General features: G+C 37.9%; 1 protein-coding gene across 1 annotated transcript in view; it reads left to right on the top strand.

Annotated features, from left to right (window-relative positions):
- Positions 1-7909: 7909 nt before the first annotated feature.
- The window catches only part of slc1a7a (solute carrier family 1 member 7a), a 109949-nt gene continuing 107677 nt past the window's right edge, over positions 7910-10181 (top strand). Inside the window, exon 1 of the mRNA XM_079648010.1 lies at positions 7910-8223. The gene's annotated coding sequence lies outside the window, so the exon portion shown is untranslated. The remainder of the gene's footprint in view (positions 8224-10181) is intronic.

The following is a 10181-nucleotide window of genomic DNA, read 5'->3' as shown; positions in this document are numbered from 1 at the left end:
CAGAGCTAGAGAGCTATAGGAGTACACACCGTTATCTATTTAATATAGATAAAGTAAGAAATCATTCCAATGTGTACTATAGGAAAGTACAAAAAACAAAAAACTGTTTAAAAGGGAAGCGATTAGTAAAATATGCATAAATAGAAAGAAAGAATGCTAACTAGGTAACATAAGATAATAATAAACATGTTTAAATTATTTGTTATTGGTTGTGATCATATTCTAAAGATGTTTGGATTATTGAAAAGTATACAGCTCTCTTTCATCTGAGTGTTGAGAGCTGTATCCATTCATCTTGTGCTCAAAGTGCACCATTTCCCGGGGTTCCATGCCCCCGGACCCCCCTAGAGGATGTGAGGTCCACCCCCAAATAAATCAGGTTAAAATAATTAAATTGCATACATTTTGTTTTAGTAAACACTGAAAACGGGTCCCACAGACCCAAACAGCACACAAAGGTTAAAGGTAAGCATATGATAATGTTAAAATGTGCCAAATATATACACTGCAAAAAACAAAAAAAAGAGGAGTAAAAGTAGCTCACGACTTGTTTTATTTGTTGAAAGTAGCTCTCATCCTAAAAAAGGTTGGTGACCCCTGAGCTAGAGCTATTGTTTGCTGACACCATACAGTATGTGCAATTATTTACGTCCAGTTTTCTAGAGTTGTTGTTGCTATTTAGTATTGTGCTGCAGTAGTTTGTGGAATTAACAAGTCACGTATGCTGTTCAAGATGCCGTTTTGATTAGCGAGGAGGAGTCCCGAAAAACGAGTGATGGCAGTGCTCCGGAGCATCGTTCAGCTCGAGCACCAGCAACGCAGACAGCTAGGTAAGAAATGGACATAGCAAAACGACTGGAATTGTGATTTTTTTTAAACTTTAGATCATCGTTAGTAAGTAAAATAAGCAATACCGCTGTGTGGAAATGCTCTGTTACAAGTAAAGTAACGTACCAAAAGTAAAAGTAGTAAGAATCACTATTAATGTTGCAGCTAGTAAAATTGTGTGTGACATCCTAATATATTCTTGTATATTCTTCATTGTTAAGTATTGTGCCGCGGATACATGGACCTGCACTGCTTTCCACTTATTTTGGACTCTGCTTTGTTTTAGATTTTTGCACTTTAAACTGGTCTCATATTTATTCATACTTATATTCATTTGTAATTATCCATCTGCTTCCTGACTGTATATTTGTACATACTCATACATATATTTATATTCATTATCAACAGGCTGGACATAATGTAATTCACTTTCACAATCATTGTAAACATCTAGGGCCAGAACTGTCTTTAGTTCATCCTTACTGTTGTTCTGTTTATATGTTATTCTTATATCCTTATGTGACCTGTACCTGTGTTTTTCAATTCTTATTGCTGCTATAACACCTGAATTTCCCTACGGTGATTCAAAAAGGTTTATCTTTTCGTATTGTCTTCCAGACAAGAGGAAACGAGGAGAGGAGCACCTCACAGTCCTGAGGGAGATGCACAGTGCAGATCTGGCCCAGCAGGAGCTGAACCGGGCCCAGCAGGAACGGTACCTGCAGCTGGCCTTAGTGGCCTTTTACACTTGCATTTATGTATATAGTTTTGCTGTGTTTTACACTTTTGTATTTATGTTTATAGTTTGCTTTGTTATTTGCACTTGTTTGATGATTAAACTGTTTTTGTTTGTAACAAGTCTTTTTATCTTGATTTCCTCTGTGTTAATAGAAGATCTAAACAAACAAAACAGACCACAAACAACTTTTTTAATTTATTAGAAAGATTTTCTTTTCATGATCTGTTATTTTCTCAAATGTTCTTATTATGGGGCAGTACTTACTTGTGCTTGAAATTCAAATATTTACTCGGTAGCTCGGTTGAACGTCCAAACACATGGTCTGCGGCGGCGACTTTGCAAATAGTATAACTTCTGAATTACACATACAAAGCAAACATATTTTAATATGTAAAAGTGGTAGCTAAAATGTATTAAATACTTGAAACACTTTGGTGGTATAGTGACCGTAACCCTAAACACATTTCTAGTTAGCGAACGTTAGCTTACCTTGGCATTGTCGTTTTGTAGTGATCAGAGTCTCCTGTCGTCTGCGCTGCGTTGTAAGATTGCCGAAATTCTCCTGTTTTTATCTTCTGTATTTCGTCTTGCTATACTCACCCTTTTCTGAAACAAAGTTTGCCTCCTTACTGTGATAAAAAGCCACATACCAAGAACAAAGTACACGATCGCTTCCATATCCTCCCTTGTTCTGGTGTTTGTGAGTTGTGTCGCCTTGAAGATGACGTCACGGCAGTTTTACTCAGCGTTGCTCCACCCGCCGAACAGCCGATCGCCCTGCCTACACTGCGTTGTTACTAGTTACTACCCCAGTTACTAACTGTAATGGAAACGCAGCTTAAAGTGAGCCGGGCCAGGCCGACCCAAACACGGCCGCACCAAAACCTGCAGTGGAGAAGCGCCATTAGTTTGCTTACATTTTGGTAATAATAATAATAATACATTTGATTTATATAGTACAATTTAAAGACAACGTCATCTCAAGGTGATTCACAAAGCTATGGTAGAGCCCCCCATGCAAAAAATGCACCAGCCGCCACTGTTCCAGACATCTTTTTTACCTGATGAGACACAAGTAGGTGAAGCAGAGGAAAATGGATACATGTTGTATGAATCATGTCAACACTTAAATAATTTGAGGGATCTGTAGTGTTGATGTTTTCCGGGTTAGGGTTAGGGTTAAGCTTTTATTTTAAAAGATTCACGTAACAATGTGTTGCAAGTGGCAAGGAAAACATGGATAGTTTATGTGCCTGCAAAAGTACGGCTCAGAAATCAGGTCACAATGTACGCCCAGTTTTAGAAAGAGCTTGGATCTGATCATATAAATATCTTGCCTGTCAATCATATATCTGCCTGTTGTTGACATCCAGTGTATTTGCTGAGTGTTAAATCAGCTGCTCCTCTACAACCCAACAGGCAGCATCCACATTCATTTTGCTCTTGGTTAAGCATACAAAGTGCCCAAATCTGCTCAGATTTTGCCCCGATATGATATGTAATGGAACGTGTCGAGGCCCGCAGCAAATGACCTGTTGTTGTTCAACATGTCTGCCTCGTCTAAGCGAATGAGGAACACACCAGGCCTGACTGCTCGCTCTAATCCCAGATTATCTCTGCCAGTCCAATCCAGAAACAGGGAAAATATTGGCATAAGAAAGGGGATTATTTGACATGGCGAGGGATTGTGGATTGACGTGGTTGTTAGAATGTACACTTTTTGTCCACAACATAACACACATACAGATACGCATATTAGAGTGACAAATTCCGTTTCAATTCACTGTGCACGTTTTACACTGAGGTTGCATTACTTGTTCATTCATGAGACATGTCAACACGGGAGGCAAGCAATCACCATGGTGACACGAACCATGACTCTGACACACAGCATGATCTTCATCCCCCATCGCACTCCTCCACCGCACCCTGCCATCCATCTTTCTATCTAACCTCCATCATCATTCCACAGACAACAGATCAGTAAACAAAAACAGAAAACGGCAGCACAAGTGCCACGACACTGCACACCCCAGCACTTCTATTAATTCTGATTCATATTTTATTTCTTTGTTCATCGACCCTGCAATTGTGAAAGTGAATCGCCTTGAACAGCTTGATTTTTTCGACGTGTTTTTCACTAACTGAAAACAATTAAACAGCTTAGGAGCATGAGTGCTGTGCATGACATTGTCTGGAAATAGATTGAAAAGGTTATTGAATATCGACAGGTGCCTAGTGAATGGGCTTCCTTGTTGCTAGCGGTTCACAAGATCAGACGTAAGAGCACTAAAGCAGAAAGGGTTTGGGATACTAGTTTAATAATTAGGTTAACTTTTTTCTGAGATGGAGTCATTGTTCATTTAAAGTGTTTCAATAACAATTACATTACATTGCATTTAGCAGACGCTTTTATCCAAAGCGATTTACAATAAGTGCGTTCGACCAACAAGATACAAACTTGAAGAAAACAGAATCATATAAGTACATCAGGTTTCATAGAGCTAAAACATTTCAAGTGCTACTCAACTGGCTTTAGATAAGCCAGTCCTTATAAGTGCTTTGTTAGTAATTATATCGCTCGAAGTGGAGTCGACAATGTCACACTGGCTTTAAACAGATTCTTACACAGGCATATGTCAGAATCTCACTCCATGACTGGCTCTATCAAAATTAGTCACTTCAACCCAGAAACACATTTTGAGTTACCAACACTGTTGGAAATACTAAGCTTTCTGATAATGTCCTTATTGTTTTCTTTCTCCATATATTTAGCAAAATATGTTCTCAAGACACGATTCTTAGAAAAATAGTGGCTTATTTTCAGGCCATGTAAAGTGGTACATTCATTAAATAGTAAAAAAATGTATAGTATTTGTGAAGTGTGGTGTTCATTAGAGCAACGTAGTGGCTAGTGCCACAACAAAATGCCAATTGTAATAGAAGTGCTGGAAATGTTGAGTGAGGAATGCTTGAGAAAAAGGCCTTCGAAGTTTGCAGACAAGTTTTTAGCCCATTATTTTAAGAGGTGTTTCAAGGCTTAGGACCACCAATGGATTGGCTATGATTCTGAAATACTTGTTTGTCTATAAAATACTTAGAAGACTAACCCTCTCGTAGGGTTTAACAGTCAGCAGACAGAAGACGGAGATGCATCCATTGTATCGATTAGGCTAACGACATTTTTTGATAGTTTTTTTACTTGAATAAGGAAAAGTCGGCGTAAGAAGGTTGGTGAGTGTGTTTGTGTTTATGTGTTTGCTTTGCATATTTTTGTGAAACACTAGCAACACACACTGCCTGTTGTAACACCTCTGCTCTTTAGTTTGTCTGCTTGCTGCTCTTCATCGTCTCTTAACAAGCATCAATGCTACATTTATCATCTGAATTTGGAAATAATATTTTACTATCCAAAAGCCATGGCTTTGTTTTTATTTTTAGTCAGATCCTGCTGTGTTGCTATTGGCTTGTAATTCATTATTCCAGGAATAGGAGGATGGAGTGTCTGAAAAGCCCGTCTTTACAAGCTTTAAAAATTGTATTTATCGTCAAGCTAGCTAGCTACCAATGCTATCGTTTGCTGTTGCTAATTATTACAGACTCTACAGTTAACCAAATGAGATCAACGTAGGCTTATTTCCAGACCATTTACAGTGGTACATTTATTAGATAGTAAAAAAACAAACATGTATTTGTGAAGCGTGTTGTTCATTAGAGGAACTTTGTGGCTAGTGCCGCAACAAGATGCCAATTGTTGGTAATAGAAGTGTTCGAAAAGTTTGAGTGTGGAAGGCAAGGCATGGCAAGGCAAGGCAAGGCAAGGCAAGTTTATTTATATAGCACCTTTCAACACAAGGCAATTCAAAGTGCTTTACAAAAAATGAAAGACATTAAGAAAATTGCATTTAAAATCAGTCATTAAAAAGAAAAGATAATAAAATAAACATTAAAAGAAAAAATACATGGATAAAAGTTACAGTGCAGTTTAAGATGTGAATATTTCAATTAAAAGCAGCGGCAAAAAGAAATCTCTTTAGTCTGGATTTAAAAGTAGTAAGAGTTGCAACGGACCTGCAGGTTTCTGGGAGTTTGTTCCAGATATTTGGAGCATAATAACTAAACGCTGCTTTTCCATGTTTAGTTCTGACTTGGGGGACAGAAAGCTGACCAGTCCCTGAAGACCTGAGAGATCTGGATGGTTCATAATTTAACAGTAGGTCAGAAATGTATTTTTGGCCAAAACCATTCAGTGCTTTATAAACCAGCTGCAGTATTTTGAAATCTATTCTTTGACACACAGGAAGCCAGTGTAAAGACTTCAGAAAAGGAGTGATGGGATCCACTTTCTTCGTGTTAATGAGGACTCGAGCAGCAGCGTTCTGAATTAGCTTCAGCTTTCTAATAGATTTTTTAGTGAGACCTGCAAAGACACCATTACAGTAGTCCAGTCTACTGAAGATAAAAGCATGGACAAGTTTTTCCAAATCCTGCTGTGACATTAGTCTTTTAATCCTATAGATATGTTCTTTAGGTGATAGTGGTGATTTAGTAACTGTTTTAATGTGACTGTTGAAACTCAGGTCAGAGTCCATGACTACACCTAGATTTCTGGTTTTATCTGTTGTTTTGAACATTGCAGACTGAAGCTCAGCGCTAGCTTTTATACATTCTGCCTTGGCTCCAAAAACCATTACCTCAGTTTTGTCTTTGTTTAATTGGAGAAAGTTCTGACACATCCAGTCATTGATTTGTTCAATGCACTTACTCAGTGTTTGAATTGGAGCATAGTCTCCTGGTGAAATTGTTACGTAAATTTGTGTGTCATCTGCATAGCTATGGTAACTTATTTTGTTGTTCTTGATTATCTGAGCTAGTGGTAGCATGTAGATGTTAAAGAGAAGAGGCCCCAAGATGGAGCCTTGAGGTACCCCACATGTCATATTTGTCAATTCAGATGTGTATTTACCTATAGAAACAAAGTTTTTATAAAACTGCAATTCCATTTTTAAAAAGTAGAGCAGGCCATTTCTAGGCTCTGTAGCGCGAAGACGCCATCTTTGTTTTTAACATGAGTGTGTGCGGGACGATTTCCCTTCGATTCTATTGGCACTAACGATCAAAAAGAGATGTCACATGTCAAAATCGAAGAAGGGGGGCCAGAGATATGGGAAATCCACCCAAATGGCCCCAGAAGAGGGTTTTCTTTGCTAAATATGTCTAAAAAGGTCAAATATCACTTGTTTTACATCAATCTTGATACAGGGTACTTATTATATGTTGTATTTTGGATTCCGAAAGCTTTTAGTCTGCTAACCCATCATCCAAGGTTAGTTTTTTCAATATAAGTACAACATATTTTTTGGGCGGACACTATAATTTACAGTTTTTCACCATGTTCAATCTGAATTTAACATCTATATTGATTCTGACTTTTCTACATCCAACTCACAGGTTTATCATTACTTTGAAAACAAGATTATTAATTTAACCCTTTTAGAAGGGAAGATATGGTCAAAACTTAGACTTAAATAATGTCACACTTTCAGCAGTCATACATTTATATACCAACAAATGTGAGGTAATCATCTGAGAGGGGGATTCACAATTTCCAGGTATTTTCCTCATTTCTGAGGATAATTCTCCTGCTCTATCAGACGGAAAAACTATTTTTATTGTGTGCTCTCATTTTATTAGGGGAAAATCATTGGGCTTCCTGTCAAAGACATATTCTTTGTTTAAAATAAGAGTAGCTTTTATTTTGTAGCTTTGTGTGTTTGCATGAAACCCTTTTCAGCATATGACATCAGATCATTTTTCATCATCCTATAATAATAAGAAAGACTTGGGATCAATCATCCTTCATTTATATGATAATCTCTGAGATAGAGAACCTTGGCAATAATATGTTTGAAATGTGGTCAAGCCAATAAAGCCCCTTTGTATTGCATTGTATTGAGCTATAGAACATAACAGATCAATCCATCAATATCCGCTCCACTCTCCAATGTCTGCTTTGTAAAGTCTTCTTACAACATAATATCCTTTGCCGATCAAAGACACTCCTGTGAAAACTGCACAGTGTCACAAATAAAGGCTTCATTTTCCACCGGAGTGTTGAATGCATATATATAGTATAACAGCCTTCTATTTGATCTTAGCGTCTTTTTTTTAAATGCATATAAAAAAATATGGCAATTGCAAACAACAGCACATCCTGTCACGACCTTAACACAAACTGGAGAACCCAAATGCATGACACAGAGACAGTCTTGAATGTAGCAAAAAAATTCTTTTTAATTTCAAGCAAACAGAAAATCCCTCTTAACAGAGTAGGTACTGGATTAAACAAAAAGCGCTCACAAGGAGGAAAAAATAAGCGTAACAAAAAGAGAATTTAAGATTAATTTAAGTCTGCAAAAAATAACAAAATAACAAAACCTGACTAGACTGGAAATGATCCTCTCTTGGATGAAGCCTGGCACGACCATCCATGGAAACAAACAAGACGAACTGACACAGGACAGGGGGAGACAGGACTATTTAAACATGAGGTGAGTGGGAACAGGCGGAAACAATCAGGCGCGGGGCAGACGCTGACAATGGCGGGAAAACACACAAAGGGAGGAAGTAACAGGGCCTGAAATGAAAGACAAGAGGTAAGTACAAAAATAAGACAGGAAATGGAAAACGAGACATGACATGAAACACAGGGACTTGACTAGAGATGAAATTACATAAATAGACAGACATGATATGACGTGAAATAACATGAAAAGACAGACATAACACATAAACACAACTAACCAATTTGACAAGACACAACACATCCTCAGGGATTACACCGCAGCCTCCTAGCAGATGTGGCATCTAGGATTACAATTAGTAATATCATCCATCAAGTGAAAGCCTGTTATGTTAATGAAGAGCCTCTGGTTTTCCTAATGTGTCACACTAGGGCAGGGGTGGGGAACCTTTTTCCTCTCAAGGGCCATTTCAATTTTTACAACATCCTTCGAGGGCCGTACAAATTATTGAACTCAACGTCTGCTTAAAAAACTCAAATCAAAGCCCATTCATTTCGCCTTTCTTTCATGCTGTGCAAAGAAAAAGCAACGTCTTAATCCAGATATTTGACCATGACCCGCGCATTCATGCACAGAAAGATATGGACACAAGATGTGTGCAAATGTATTTAGTTTCATATCCATGTGGACATTTTTTTAAATGTTGAAGTTAAAAGCATCAATCTGGTGCACTTTGAGAGCAACATGAAGAGATCTATGGATACATCTCTCAACACCCATATGAAGCAGAACTATAAGCAGATTTTTTTCTTTATGGATATTTTACAAATCACTCCCCTTTTAAACTGTATTCTTGTTTATTAATAACAACTTTTTTTTACTGTCATATTAGTATTGTATACCTGTTTACTTTATTCTCTTATTTTTCTATAACTATAATGATCATATAAAGATGTGCCTTTACCTCTCTGGTTGGAGAAAAAGCTTCTTATATTCGTTAGCATAGCTAGCTAACCAGATGCTAATAACAACAAAGTTATTGACTGTATGATCAGTATGACAGATGAACAGATCGCCACTGGGCTTACAACTAAAGACACAGCCACGCAAAAACTGTGGCATGTGTACAGCTCCTTATGGGTACTGCAATTTGTGAAGTCCCGGCCCGGAACCGCGTTCTGGTGCTCTCCGTTAGAACTACACTCCTGTCAGATGAGACATATACCACGTGATGACACGTGAGGCTCGTGTTGTGTTCAAGGACCCTGAACTTGGCCAACAAAAAACAAGCTTGTTTAATTATTTTGCGGTCTAGATTTCTTGAATTTTTTTTCTTTTTTGCGTGTGTTTATAAATTACCTCGAGGGCCGTACCAAATGGTCTCGCGGGCCGTATACGGCCCGGAGGCCGGAGGTTCCCCACCCCTGCACTAGGGGCATTGTTGTTAATCAAAATGAAATAAGCTGTTTGCATTGTGCAGGACTTAAACGTAATAACAGGATGAAGGTTTGTGTCCCTATAACTTTATAATTCTTCTCCTGATAGTTTTCCTCCTCTGGTCAATATCCTCTTCCATATTTTTCATTTAGTTATTCTAGTTACTTGGCCTTCCATTCCCCTCATGCGCACAATAGAAGTCATGTCTCTGCTTTCCGTTTTACCTAAAAGCTGTAATGGTGGGCTTTAATAAGCTTTCTCCTTTCCCCTCTTCATATTTAATGTGCTCACCATTACTGAGCAGGAAAACGATGGAGCAAATTATGGACATAAGGTCTGTTTTATAACAACCCTGTATCCTGAATAATTTACTGTTGAAAATGAGTTGTATAAAAGGTTCAAGTTAGGGTATGTAATATATTCAAACCCTTTCAATGTGTCTTCAGACCAATTAAAGATATAAAAGGCTCTGACACGAAGATAACATTTATTCGGCTATTGCGGGCCTTTAATACATGGAAGCCCGTCCACTCGTTAAATTAGGTCCACTTTAAATGATTGGACATCTTTTCTGTCAACTGCCTTCCTACACACACTTATGCACTCATCGATCTATTTACAGTTCAATACATTTGGTAATCAATAACGATTAT

Source organism: Notothenia rossii (assembly GCF_949606895.1).
Source record: "Notothenia rossii genome assembly, chromosome: 9".
Lineage (NCBI taxonomy): Eukaryota > Metazoa > Chordata > Actinopteri > Perciformes > Nototheniidae > Notothenia > Notothenia rossii.
Note: the sequence above shows the minus strand (reverse complement) of the source record. Positions and strands in the feature narration are given on the sequence as shown.